This window comes from Camponotus vicinus, unplaced genomic scaffold (assembly GCF_025532165.1).
Source record: "Camponotus vicinus isolate PSW18456_S1 unplaced genomic scaffold, iyCamVici1.0 SCAF_11, whole genome shotgun sequence".
NCBI lineage: Eukaryota > Metazoa > Arthropoda > Insecta > Hymenoptera > Formicidae > Camponotus > Camponotus vicinus.
In genome coordinates this window covers 13,247,476-13,262,425 of record NW_028141947.1, presented here as the reverse complement: position 1 = coordinate 13,262,425, position 14,950 = coordinate 13,247,476, and the positions used below count along the sequence as shown (strand labels likewise).

The 14,950-nt window shown below is 29.3% G+C and overlaps 1 long non-coding RNA gene across 1 annotated transcript; it reads left to right on the top strand.

Moving 5' to 3' along the window:
• The first annotated feature begins 3,771 nt into the window (after positions 1 to 3,771).
• LOC145961327 (uncharacterized) lies at positions 3,772 to 4,781 on the top strand. The gene is made up of 3 exons (XR_014435617.1): positions 3,772 to 3,890; positions 4,224 to 4,295; positions 4,586 to 4,781. It is a non-coding gene; the product is annotated as an uncharacterized LOC145961327 (long non-coding RNA).
• Positions 4,782 to 14,950: the final 10,169 nt, after the last annotated feature.

Sequence of the window (14,950 nt, the reverse complement as noted above, 5' to 3'; positions counted from 1 at the left end):
CAGGGTGAGTTTTAATGGTTGTGTCAATCTTTTTATCATGCGGGAGATTACCGATCGCAATTTTAATAAATTGCGATCGGTAATTGATCGATACATAGATCAATGATTGATTATGTATCAATCAATTTATTAAAATTGCGATCGGTAATCTCCCGTATGATAAAAAGATTGACACAACCATTAAAACTCACCCTGTATATGTGTATATGTATATATGTATAACGTAAATTTAATAAATAAATTTGAAAAAATATAGTAAAAAATATAATAAACAAATATAATAAAATATACTTATAATGACAAATATTTTTGATCTTTACATGTAATGAATTATAATAAATGTTCAATATAACCACCATCTTCTTCTAAACATAAAGCAATTCTGCGCATGAAATTTTCTTTTACGCGACTTATCATGAGAGACTTATCATGATCTCTGCACATGCGTTACGAATTCTATTTTTAAGAATTTCTATATTTTCCGGCAGGATGTGATATATTTTATTTTTTAAGATTTAAAATACTTCTATAATTTAATATTCCGCTCGTGTATATTTTATAGTATATAAAATATTTCGACGAATTATCAATAACATAATGTTCGACTTTTACAACGTAAACAATAGCGTGCTATTGTTTGTATGTTATGGTTTTGCTATCATTTGCTCGGTGACATTCGAGCAGTAAAATAATGATGCGAAATATATATATATGCTTTGTATGTTAGTTAATTGTTTAATAAATAATCGTTTAATTAATCTATAAATTGAAAAACTTTTACAATTTAATATTTTCATGTATATGTTATAGTACGTAAAATATTTCGGCAACGAATTATCAATAACACGGTGATCGACTTTGGCAATATAAACAATAGCGTGCTATTATTAATATGTTACGGCTTTGTTATCATTCGCACGGTGACACTCGAGCAATAAAGTAGTGGTGCGAAACGCTTCGCATATTCTATTATTGTCGAATTTTTTTCTAAACGCGATTACGATTAATATCGAAACATAATTTGATATAATTATTAATAATTAGAAATTAATTAACTTATGATAAACGACGAACGACTTATGATAAAATTGTATCGCAACGATAAATCCTTATCGAATCGCAATCATTAATTACTGCGAATAAAAATTGGAACGGGGGTACATAAAAGGGGATAAAAGAATTAATTTTGTTATGATCTTTCGATTATTAATGTTTATTAAAATAATTTCCTTAACGATGACCAATTTAAATTTTCTTAATCGGCAATCACTCATAGAATATTTCAACGACGAATTATAACAATAACATAGTATAAGTCGAACTTGGTTGACGATATAAACAGTATCGCGATAATGTTTTTGACTTACGATCATTCGCACAGTAACCTTGAGCAATAAAGTAGTGACGTTTCATATATTATCAAATTCTTTCTTTACATAGTCGAACTTGGCGATATAAATAGTACCGTGATAATGTTTCTGACTTACGATCATTCGCTCAGTGGCTCTTGAGCAGTGAAGTAGTGATGTGAGACGTTCCATATATTATCAAATTCTTCCTTTACATAGTCAACCTTGGCGATATAAACAGTACCGCGGTAATGTTTCTGACTTACGATCATTCGCTCAGTGGCTCTTGAGCAGTGAAGTAGTGATGTGAGACGTTCCATATATTATCAAATTCTTCCTTTACATAGTCAACCTTGGCGATATAAACAGTACCGCGGTAATGTTTCTGACTTACGATCATTCGCTCAGTGGCTCTTGAGCAGTGAAGTAGTGATGTGAGACGTTCCATATATTATCAAATTCTTTCTTTACATAGTCAACCTTGGCGATATAAACAGTACCGCGGTAATATTTCTGACTTACGATCATTCGCTCAGTGGCTCTTGAGCAGTGAAGTAGTGATGTGAGACGTTCCATATATTATCAAATTCTTTCTTTACATAGTCAACCTTAGCGATATAAACAGTACCGCGGTAATATTTCTGACTTACGATCATTCGCTCAGTGGCTCTTGAGCAGTGAAGTAGTGATGTGAGACGTTCCATATATTATCAAATTCTTTCTCTAAACACAATTGCAAGTGCAACGCGGAACTTTTCGTGTATGAGTGTAAGTGCAACGAGGAATTCAAATGAGTGTAACGAGGATTGAAGTGCCACGAGAAAAAAGCGAAGAAAGCAAAAGAAAAAAGGAAATCTTGGAAATGGATGGATCAATAAGATATGATGTAAGTCATTAATATTTTAATTATTCATCACATTCATTATTTATTATATTGTTACGTTTCCACGTCCTATCCCCCTGGATGTATTCGCTACCTGTTGAATTCTTTCGGCGGAAAGTACGTCGACGGAAGATCATTTTCGCGCGCGTTGTCAAGATGTTGTTATAAATAACGACGATCAAAGAGTTTGACAATGATCCCAGCTGTCAAGCTGTGCGGACGCGCGTCTATCTGTGATCCGTTATTCTGAATTCTTGTATGTTACTCGTGGTTTATTAAAGTTTTTATATCTTAAACCGCGTTATTATTTGCGCGAGCGTCAGCGTGTGCCGATCGATTGTGTCGCGCGAGTTCGATATATATCGTTCCGCGAACGCAACAATATATAAATTATTTATCAATAGTATTTATTGTTGTATAACAACGATGGTCAGCTGAGTCGAAGAATAGCTGTCAAGCTATCCGGACGCGTTTTACATTACGGGTCGTTATCGCGAGATTTCCCCTGTTATTATTCATTGTTTGTGTATTCTGTGTTTTTAATTAAAGTTCTTAATTTCCATTAAGAGTATGTTGTTATTTTACGCGGTCCGCGAGTGCCCGATTGTGGCTGTGTTCCAAAATTCACTGCCAGTACTGAAAATCTATAGTGTACGTCACGTAAACTATAGATTTTCAGTACTGGCAGTGAATTTTGGAACGCAGCCTACGTTGAACGCGCTTCGATATCTCGAAGTCGCCGCCGCGGACGTAACAATATATTCAAAATTTACATATTTCTCGTTTGGTTTTATTTCTTTAATTTTGATTCAATAGTGACTTTAAATTGTAACATAGAAACAATAGAAAAAAAAAAAGAAATTTTTTTATTTATCATATTTTTAAAAGTTTATATCTAAAAAATATAAATTATTTTGTAATTACGCAATTTATAACATTAAAATATATCTACTTAAAAGTAAAAATTAATTGCGCGCAATAATTAGTTTTAAAATCAATTATTTTGAACATTGTTTTATATAATAGATTTTCTCTTATCTCTTATATTTTTATTTATCGTTTATATTTGCGAATTAAAATTTATATAGTATATTACAAAATAAATTATATATTATATTATATATAAAATTATATATAATATAACCCTCCCATGGGGTACACCTTGTCGCGGTGGGAGGGCTTAGTACTTGGATGGTGCCTTGAGGTTTATCTTAAATTTTTCTATTTATCATAAATCTTAAGGTGCCTGAATGGGAAGCTAAGTACCCTTTCGCGTCGTCGGTGCCGTCAACGTGCCGCGGACGGCAAGCGCTTCGTTACCGCGTTTTCGCGTTGTAGTATTCTCGCGTCGTCGCGTTTTCGCGGAACTTTTGAACTTTTCATATAAAATCCCAATTTTATTTATTGTCACGAGTCTCTACTTCCAGGTACATCTCGCGATCAAATATAAAATTACATCGCGCGATCAAATATAAAATTTTTAATCGCTTCGAAATAGTGCGAAAATCATTAAGTATTCGCGCGTAAAATAGCGAAAATAGCGATATAAAAATATCGCTCGTGAGTGCGGGAGTGCCGTTGAAAGTATCGCGCGTCAACAACATGAGAAGAGAAGGAGGCCTGGGAGAGGCATCAGGCACCTGTAAAGCAACTCTATGGTAAATAAATTATCGCTTATATATAATTATTTATTAATTGCGTATGCGCGATTTAAATTAAGTAATTAATCGCGTAATTTGATTTTTTATTTATATGACTTAAACAAGAGAAAAAGAGAGAAATTTTTACATAAAAACTGTAATTTAAAAGTTTCTACGTTCGAATAGCTTTTGATAGAATTATTAAATTATTACTTATTAATAGAATTTTTTTCAAAATTTATAAAATTGTTTATCTGCTTATTATTTATGTGCGTCGGATATAAAATTAAATGCATATAATAATAATTTTTTGACCATGATTACAATTTGAATCTTCTTTGTATGTTACAGACCAACAAAAACTATTGTGAGAGGAGGAGGAGGCCTGGGAGAGGCATCTTGCATCGGCGAAGCAACCTGATGGTGAATATTTATTATTTGTATATCAATTGTTATAAATCGTACGCACAATAATTCCTTCTTATAATTTAAAGGAATTAAAGAGAAAATTAGAGAGAAAGATTTTTATAAAAATCATATATAAAAATTTCTATTTAAAAAGTAATTTTAAAATTTATAAAATCTTCCCACGTGTTTATATCTGCTTATTATTTTACACACCGGATATGAAATTCCGCACAATAATAATTTTTTGAAATATTGATTGTATTTTGAGCTTTGTTATAAATGAATTTTATATTTGTATGTTACAGACAACGTAACTTCGATAATGACAACTCCGCTGTGGCACATCAATGCTCCGGTAAGTGATAAAAACTTTTATTTAATTTTAAAGTAACGGATTCATAGAGATTGTAGATAAATCCGTTGCCTTAAAATGGATGAGCTAGAATAGATTAAATTAAATAACTTTTAATAAATTCGTTCGAAATATATTGCATCCATTGCGAAAATATATTGCAGTATTTTAATTATAAAGAAAAAAGATAGAGAAAAGATTATTTTTGTATAGATTTTACCTAATTTATTAAAAATAAAGAACACTAAAAATTGTATCAATTACATCTAATGCTAATTTATTCGCTTATAACGCGCATTTATCTTATTCACTTATCTTACTCTAATTTCTTATTAGCTCATCCATTACAACATTTGTTGTAGATATTGTTTTTAAACTTAATGTAAAGCCAAATGATTAATTAATGAAATAATTTGTAATGTGATAAATGTAATATGATAAATGTTATACACATATTAATTTTATATTTTATTATAAATTATGCATTACTATAAAAATTTATTAATTACATATATTATTATAATATTAATCAATTTTTATTGATAATCTGCACAGAGACTTTTATATTATAAGAATTTTATATATTATACCAGGCTGCTCACAGCTGAAGCCAGAATTTACATTTGGGCAGGATATACATATACAGATTAGATTAATATACATATTATGTCGTACTGTCAATTTTTGCCGGCATTTATTAAAATAAATATAAACTTCTACGAGATAGTGATTAAAATGAACATAAGTAGTTACAAAATATTAAAATATAGTATTTAAATAAATATAAGCAATAACCAGCAATTATTAAAATAAATATACAATCGATACTCATATAAATTACAATTGCATCTTTCGAGAGCGATAGTTATGTTATGTTAAATTCTGTGATACCCGGTATAAATTCTGTCCAGTTATAAATGGTTGCCTTTGTTTTACATTTTATCATATGAGATATGGCCGTGTTAGCAGTCTAATATAATATAGAGAAATTTGTAATTTGGCTTTATTTCAGTTTAAAAAATTAAATTGAATTTATTTTTAAAAATGCTAAAAAAATGAAAATATTTAAATTATTAATTCAAATTATTAAAATTATTTTCAGGAATACTAAAACAAATTGCAAAATTATTAATGTTTAAGAAGATTGTAAATTGCGTAAATACATTCTTATGTAAATTACACGAAAAATTATCCAAAGTACACGTATAATGATTATATAATAGTAATTTATTAAATTAACATATTTATTTTTATAGTATATATTCTTTAAATATTCATAAAAGGGTAACTATATTTATATTTTCATATCAAAGAGTCATTAATAAATTCGGAAAATTTTTATATCAAATGTAAAAATTCGATGCTAAATTAATGATTAAATATAAGCGTTATAAAATTTGACGGACGCCTTCGTTATAGAATCGCGAGCAATTATTATAAATTTAATGATATGCTTTCCGTTAGATTTATCTATTTATGAATTCCATATCGCGCGGAGCTGAATATTCTTAAAATAAATTATTAAATTATGATCACGAAAATACCGTGTTCTTTCCGCGTTCTTTCCGCGTTCTTTCCGCGTTCTTTCCGCGTTCTTTTCGCGTTCTTTCCGCGTTCTTTCCGCGTTCTTTTAGCGTTCTTTCCTGGTTCTTTCCGCGTTCTTTCTAGGTTCTTTTCGCGTTCTTTTCGCGTCCTTATAAAAGATTACCGTTTTAACAAAAGAATTTTATCGCTGTCCCTCTCGTCAGATAATATTCCTAAATATTGCTAATCAAATATAAAGAATTATCGAATAAGAGTGTGAAGATTCGATGTGATAAGTCAACGATTAAATATTAGCTATCACAAAATTTGACGACCACCTTCGATATTATAGGATCGCGAGTTAATTATTATGAATTTAATAATTTGTTTTTTCAGTTATATTTATACTTACGAATTTCGTATCGGAAAATATTCATAAATAAATTAATAAATTACGTTTGCGAAATCACCGTGTTTTTCCCGCGTTCTTTTCGCATTCTTAGACGAGATTGTCGTTTTAATAAAAGAGTTATCGTTGTTCCTTCCGTTAAATAAACGTTAATAAAAGTTGCGTGGCTTGTACTGCCGAGGAGTCGAAACGATTTTCATCATGGAGAATTATTTCTCACCGGTTCTTGTGAGATCCATTCGCGACGTCTAGTTCGGTGCCCTGTTGAAAATTGGGAATTTTTATTGTAAGATTGGAACTAATCCCAGGTTTTCCTGGCAATTTCCGAAAGCAATGATTTCGGTAGTAATTCAACGACGATACGCTTCTTTAACGTCGAATTAATTTAAATAATATATATTTAGATGAGAGAAATGTATCTTTTCTTTTCTTTGTTAAAAATGTTCTATCATTATTAGGATTGGTATTATTATTGTCTATATATATAATGCCAGAAAGATTTAATAGTAGATTAAATATGGATATAGCGTTGTGTATAAATTTTTATTTTTCAAGTAATTTCATATTGTAATTAGTTTTTATTAACTGTTTGATAAAAATGATTACGAACGAATATATTTTATTAATTATTAATTAATTATTTCTAGGTACTGGGGACATTAATATTAGTTTTTAGTTTCTTTTAAGAAACTATTTGCAGGTATTGGACATCCATCGCCATTTTAGAATATTAATTTTTAGATATATACCATTTTATATATATGTATAATAAAATACATGCACAAATTAACGTATCCAAAATATTTTTATAGTTTTTATTAATATTATATATTATATATACGCGAAATTATACATGAATGTTACATAAAATGTGCGAATACTTAAAAATTTTGAGACGAATCGAATGGGTACCCCTATATCAGCAAGATATTGATTAAAAGAAAAAAAATTATTAATTTAAACATTATAAGAATAAGAATCTAGAGAATTAATCTAGAATTAATTATATATTTAAAATTATTTGATTTATTTTATTTTGCATACTATTCGAATTGAAATTTTTTAAATCTTGCTGTTATCAGGTTCGATTCGTCTCGCGCGCGCAAACGGTACCCCAAAATTATTGTGTTCGCACATTTAACACAAACTCCAATGATGCATGGATTTTATTATTTATAAATATAATCGTTCGTAATCACATTTCTATAAAAAAATTGCTATATCCATTTAATTTTCAATAAAGAAATATATTTCTTAATAATGGAAGAACATGTTTTCTGACGTGCATATCAATTTCGTGAATTGAAGATAATGACGAGGGAATTGTCGTCGATTTATTACTGAAATCATTGCTATTGGGAATAGTCCGGAAGATCCAGGATTCGTTCCCTCCTACAGTGAAGTTCCCGACGTTCAATGGATCACTTAACTTTTCTTCGCAGATTGATCTTGCGAAATCTGATGAGAAGCAAGATGTTAATCGTTCTCCATTTTTAAGATCGCTCCTCTTTTTATCGCATATTACTGGTATGTCACCCGCGTATTTGATGGCTTCGATTATTATATTATAAAAGTTATACGCAATTGAATATTTAAAATATTATCGATTTATTTACTCGTCGCGTTTTATCGTGAATTTTAAATTGCGATTTATCTTATAAAAATTCGCAAATAACTCGGTCGGTGAATTGTATATCCGCAAACATTACAGACCTCAAACTGTCTATCGAAATATCTTAGCCTTTGTGTGATAATAATTATTTCGCGTGCGTGTCTATTGAGGACGCTTCGATTATCAAATTACAAAAATTAATACATGTCGCAATCGGATATTCCGAATATTATCGATTTATTTATTTGTCGCGTTTTCTCGTGAATTCAAATCGTGATTTATCTTATAATTTAATCGTTGACTTATGTATACATCGAACCTTTGTTTATCTTTCCACGTCTTTGAATATTGTTTTTAATAGTTCGCGCAAAATGCGTTAGTAGTGCGAATATTTTTTTCTACTATTTAAAAGACGATCAATATTTTTATTAATGACTGTTTTAATCGCGATTATTTACAAATTGTGTGATAATTTGAGTGATAATAATGTATCGCGCACGCATCTTGATGATTTCGATTATCATATTATAAAAATTTTTCATTTTATCTTATTTAACTAATTATGCGCGAGATAGGTATCTTATGTGAATCACGGCGTTCATATAAAGTTGCGTGTTAATCGCAAATAAATCGGATAGTGAATTTTATATTCGCAAATATTTCAGACCTCGAATGTCTGTCGAAATATATCTTCGCACTTATATGTGACAGCATAATTATATTGCGCGCGTATCTATTGAGGACTTCGCGATTATTATATTATAAAATTATTATTATATTATAAAAATTACGTATCGAATATTTCGTGTATTATCAATTTATTTATTCGTCGCGTTTTCTCGCGAATTTTAAATCGCGATCTAACTTAATCGCTGACTTACATCGAAACTTTGTCTATCTTTCCACGTCTTTAAATATTGTCTCTTTTATAAATCTTTTACAATCTGCGCTAGTAGTGCAAATATTTTTTTCTACTATTTAAATAGACGATAATTTTATTGATGATTAATCGCGACTGTTTAAATCATTATATAAATCTTATTAAACTCTACTAATAAATCGACAATTAGAGATATAGTTAGATAGTTAAATTATTAGAGAGGGTCTGTGATAAAATCATTCGTTCCGTTATTCTCTATTAAACGTGGCGAACAACGCGATTTTTTAATTATATGTTAATTACATTTAAAATTGTAAAGTCTTAAGATTCATTTTATTTCATTTAACTAATCATGCGCGAGATGCAATATGTATTTTCAATATGTATTTTTTTAATCGCGACATTTATATAAAATAGTGTATTAATCGCAAATAAATCGCAAATAAATTCGCAAATATTACAGACCTTAAATGTCTGCCGAAGTATCTTCGCACTTGTGTGTGATAGTAATTATATCGCGCGTGTCTATAGCGGCTCCGATTATATTATAAACATTATACATATCGCAATCGAATATTCCGAATATTGTCGATTTATTTATTTGTCGCGTCTTCTCGCGAATTGTAAATCGTGATTTATCTTCTAAAAATTCGCAAATAAATCAGACAATAAATTCTATATTCGCAAATATTATAGATCTCAAATATCTTGAAATATCTTCGTATTTGTTTGATAATAATTACGTCGCGCGCTGTCTATCGACGGTTTAAATTTTCATATTATACAAAAATTATGCGTATCGTAATCGAATATTCCTAATATTATCGATTTATTTATTCGTTATTTTTTCTCGCGAATTTTAAATCGTCATTTATCTTGTATTTAAATCATTGATATATAATTGACACTTCTTCTTCTTTTCGCGTTTTGAATATTGATAACCTACATAAAATGCGCCAGTAATGCAAATACTTTTCTCTACAATCAAAAAAACAATCAATAATTTTATTAATGACTCTTTTGATCACGATTATTTACGTTTAAACGTTATTTATATAAAATTAATTTCTATTCTTAAATTCTATTATTGTATGTCAATTATTAATAATAAATATCGCGTAATTTATCATTGCTAATCAGTCTTGTTTGGACTATGTAGAAATTTTTAATAAATTTTATATTAGTCATATATTTTGGATACTTTCGTGTAATCCTTTGTAATAAATTAAAATTGTTTTTAAAAAATTAAATTGAATTTAGTTTTAAAAAAGTTTTAAAAATGAAATTTAAATTATCAAAATTATTTTCAAGAAGATTAAACAAATTGTATAATTATAAATGTTCAAGATATATTTTAAAAATATATCATATATATATGTAAATTAATATATAGCTATAATATTAAGTCTAAATATTAATGCTATTAATATCAAATTATTTATGTTATTAAACATTTGAATAAATTGAGTACATATATTTGATATTAACATCATAAATTGTATTTTGTAAATTGTAAATAGTTATAATTGTATATTAATTATAATCTAATATTAATATTTTTAATTATTGACATAGTTTTGTATAAAATACAATTATAACTATAATGATATTACATAAAATTGTATTTACGATTTTAAATTACGTGAATACATTCTTATGTAAATTACACGAAAAATAATTGAAAGTATACGTATAACGATTATATAATATTAATGTAAAAATTCGATACTAAATTAATGATCGAATATAAGCTTCACAAAATTTGACGAACGCCTTCGTTATAGAATCGCGATTCAATTATTATAAATTTAATGATATGCTTTTCGTTAGATTTATCTATTTATGAATTTCATGTCACGCGGAACTGAATACTCGTATTCGTAAAATAAATTAATAAATTATGATTGCGAAATTCCGTGCTCTTTCCGCGTTCTTTTCGCGTAATTATACAAGATTATCGTTTTAACAAAAGAATTTTATCCCTGTCCCTCTCGTCAGATAATATTCCTAAATATTGCTATTTAAATATAAAGAAATATCGAATAAGAGAGTGAAGATTCGATGTGATAAGTCAACGATTAAATATTAGCTTCGCAAAATTTATCGCGATAACCTTCGCTATTAAAGAATCGCGAATTAATTATTATGAATTTAATAATTTGTTTCTTCAGTTATATTTATATTTACGAATTTCGTATCGGAAAATATTCATAAATAAATTAATAAATTACGGTTGCGAAAACACGGTGTTTTTCCCGCGTTCTTTTCGCATTCTTAGACGAGATTGTCGTTGTTCCTTTCGTTAAATAAAAGTTAATGAAAGTTGCGTGGCTCGTACCGCCGAGGAGTCGAAACGATTTTCATCATGGAGAATTTTTTCTCATCGGTTCTTGTGAGATCCATTCGCGACGTCTAGTTCGGTGCCCTGTTGAAAATTGGGAATTTTTATTGTAAGATCCCACAATGGCTCTTATGTGGCACGTGCATTTAATGCGTTGAACGCATTGCGTCGTCGGTGCCGTCAACGTGTCGCGGACGGCGGCGTCTCGTTACCGCGTTTTCGCGTTTAGCTTTCTCGCGTCATCGTGTTTTCGCGAAACTTTTGGACTTTTTCATATAAAATCCCAATTTCATTTATTGTCACGAGTCTCTACTTCCGATGCCAATTAACTGGGATGTTTCACCGAGTTTGCACACGTTGCTATGCAACGTACACTCGCGCCTTGTGCATCGCGGCACTTGGTGATGCCGGCCGCGCAGAACGTATGTCCAGTACAAAATGTACATGGGCGCGCGGGTTCGAGCTTCGCGCTCGATCGGCTTAGTGATGGTCACGCTCTACTTCGTCAAGTGATTCGGCCCGAATTGTCTAGGACTCGATCGATTGTTCGGAATGGTCGTTAATGGGTCCCTTCTCTTTGCTCGTCTACAGCCACACGCCCAGCGTGTGTTAACCCTGTCGAGGAGTCGAGTGGATTCCCCTAGGCACGATTTTCGCTCGGTAAAAGGGGTTGCCTCCCCATTTTCTAAATTGCTGAATGTTAGCATTTAAAAAATGTGGGTATCCTCTTCTTTTACCGTCTACTAGCCTTGTGTACTGCGCTAGTGATATAGCATCCGTGCGGGTCACCTGAAATCGTGCTTAGCGGGTCCAGGTTCGATACGAGATAGGATAATTATGCGCGAAAAAGAGCTGGTGAACTTCATTTTCCTCTATTTCCGTCAATCGTTTCGTCTTCTTTCCAGTTTGGGCCTAGTCCTTGCTCGTTGTATCGTTGCATTCCCGACCGGTTGGCTCGAAGCTGATTTTAGTAAGTGAAATGGGATTTTCGCTCGTACCGAAACCGGGAATGCTGTCCAAAGTATATACATATTAAGTATATACATCGCGCGATCAAATATAAAAATTATATGTATCGTGAACAAATATTCCGCATATTATCGACTTATTTATTCGTCGCGTTTTCTCGTGATTTCAAATCATGATTTATCTTATAAAGATTCGTAAATGACTCGGACAGTGAGTACTATATTCGTAAACATTACAGACATCAAATTGTCTGTCGAAATATCTTCGCATTTATGTGATAATAATTATATCGCGCGCGATAATAATGTCTATTGAGGGCGCTTTGATTATTATATTATAAAAGATATACATATCGCAATCGGATATTCCGAATACTATCGATTTATTTAGTCGTCGCGTTTTCTCGAGAATTTTAAATCGCGATTTATCTTATAACTTAATATTTTCTTAATTTAATCGTTGACTTGTACGTCGAAGCTTTGTCTATCTTTCCACGTGTTTGAATATTGTCTTTTATAGTCTGCGCTAATAGTGCAAATATTTTTCTTTACTATTTAAAAAGACGATAATTTTATTAATGATTAATCGCGATTGTTTAAATCATTATTTAAATCTTATTAAACTCTACTAATACATCGACAGTTAGAGATATAGTTAGATAGTTAAATTATTAGAGAGGGACTTTGATAAAATCATTCGTTCCGTTATTCCCTATTAAACGTGGCGAACAACGCGATTTTTTAATTATATGTTCATTACATTTAAAATATGTAAAGTCTTAAGATTCATTTTATTTCATTTAACTAATTATGCGCGAGATGCAATATTTATTTTCAACATGTATTTTTTCAATCGCGACATTTATATAAAATAGACATTTATATTAATCGCAAATAAATTCGCAAATATTACAGACCTTAAATGTCTGTTGAAATGTCTTCGCACTTGTGTGTGATAGTAATTATATCGCGCGTGTTTATTAGGGCTCCGATTATATTATAAAAATTATACATACCGCAATCAAATATTCCGAATATTGTCGATTTATTTATTTGTCGCGTCTTCTCGGAAATTGTAAATCGCGATATATCTTCTAAATATTCGCAAATATATCAGACAATAAATTCTATATCCGCAAATATTATAGATCTCAAATGTCTCGAAATATTTTCGCATTTGTTTGATAATAATTATGTCGCGCGCTGTCTGTTGGCGGTTTCGATTATCAATTACATAAATTATTCATTATTATTACAAAAATTATGCATATCGTAATCGAATATTCCTAATATTGTCGATTTATTTATTCGTTATCGTATTTATCCGTTTCCTCGCGAATTTTAAATCGTTGTTGATCTTGTATTTTAATGTATTTTGACGTACATCGAAGCTTGATCTATCTTTTCGCGTTTTGAATAAAATTCTATTATGACGATTAATAATAATAATATCACGTAATTCATCATCGCCAATCAGTCTTGTTTGTAGAACTTTTTAATAAGTTTTATAGTATACGTATATTTTAAATACTTTCGTGTAATTCTTTGTAATAAATTAAAATTTTTAAAAAATTAAATGGAATTTATTTTTAAAAATGTTTTAAAAATAAAATTGAAATTATCAAAGTTATTTTCAAGAAGATTAAACAAATTGCATAATTGTAAATGTTCAAGATATATTTTAATATGTTATATTTTATTTTGAAATTAAAAATTAAATATATAATTTACATATATATATGATATGTAATATTAAGTCCAAATGTTAATGTTGTCAATATCAAATTATTTATGTTATTAAACATTTGAATAAAACGAATCCATTTATTTGATATTGATAACATCATAAATTCTATTTTGTAAATTGTAATTTGTAAGTAGTAAATTGTGTTTTGTAAATTGTAAATAGTTATAATTGTATATTAATTATAATTTAATATTGATATTTTTAATTATTGACATAATTGTGTACAAAATACAATTATAACTATAATTATATTATATGAAATTGTATTTAGGATTGTCAATTATATCAATGCATTCTTATGTAAATTACAGGAAAAATGGTCGAAAGTATACGTATAATGATTATATAATAGTAATTTGTTAAATTAACATATTTGTTTCTATAGTACATATTTTTGAAATATTCATAAAAGCGTAACTATTTATATATTCATATCAAAGAATCATTAATAAATTCGGAAAATTTTTATATGAAATGTAAAAATTCGATGCTACATTAATGATTAAATACAAGCTTTATAAAATATGACGAACGTCTTCGTTATAGAATCGCGAGTCAATTATTATAAATTTAATGATATACTTTTCGTTAGATTTATCTATTTACTCGTATGAATTCCATATCGCGCGGAACTAAATACTCGTATTCGTAAAATAAATGAATAAATTATGATTACGAAAATACCGTGCTTTTTCCGCGTTCTTTTCGCGTTGTTTTCGCGTTCTTATACAAAATTATTGTTTTAACAAAAGAATTTTATCCCTTTCGTTAGATAATATTCCTAAATATTGCTAATTAAATATAAAGAAATATCGAATAAGAGTGAAGATTCGATGT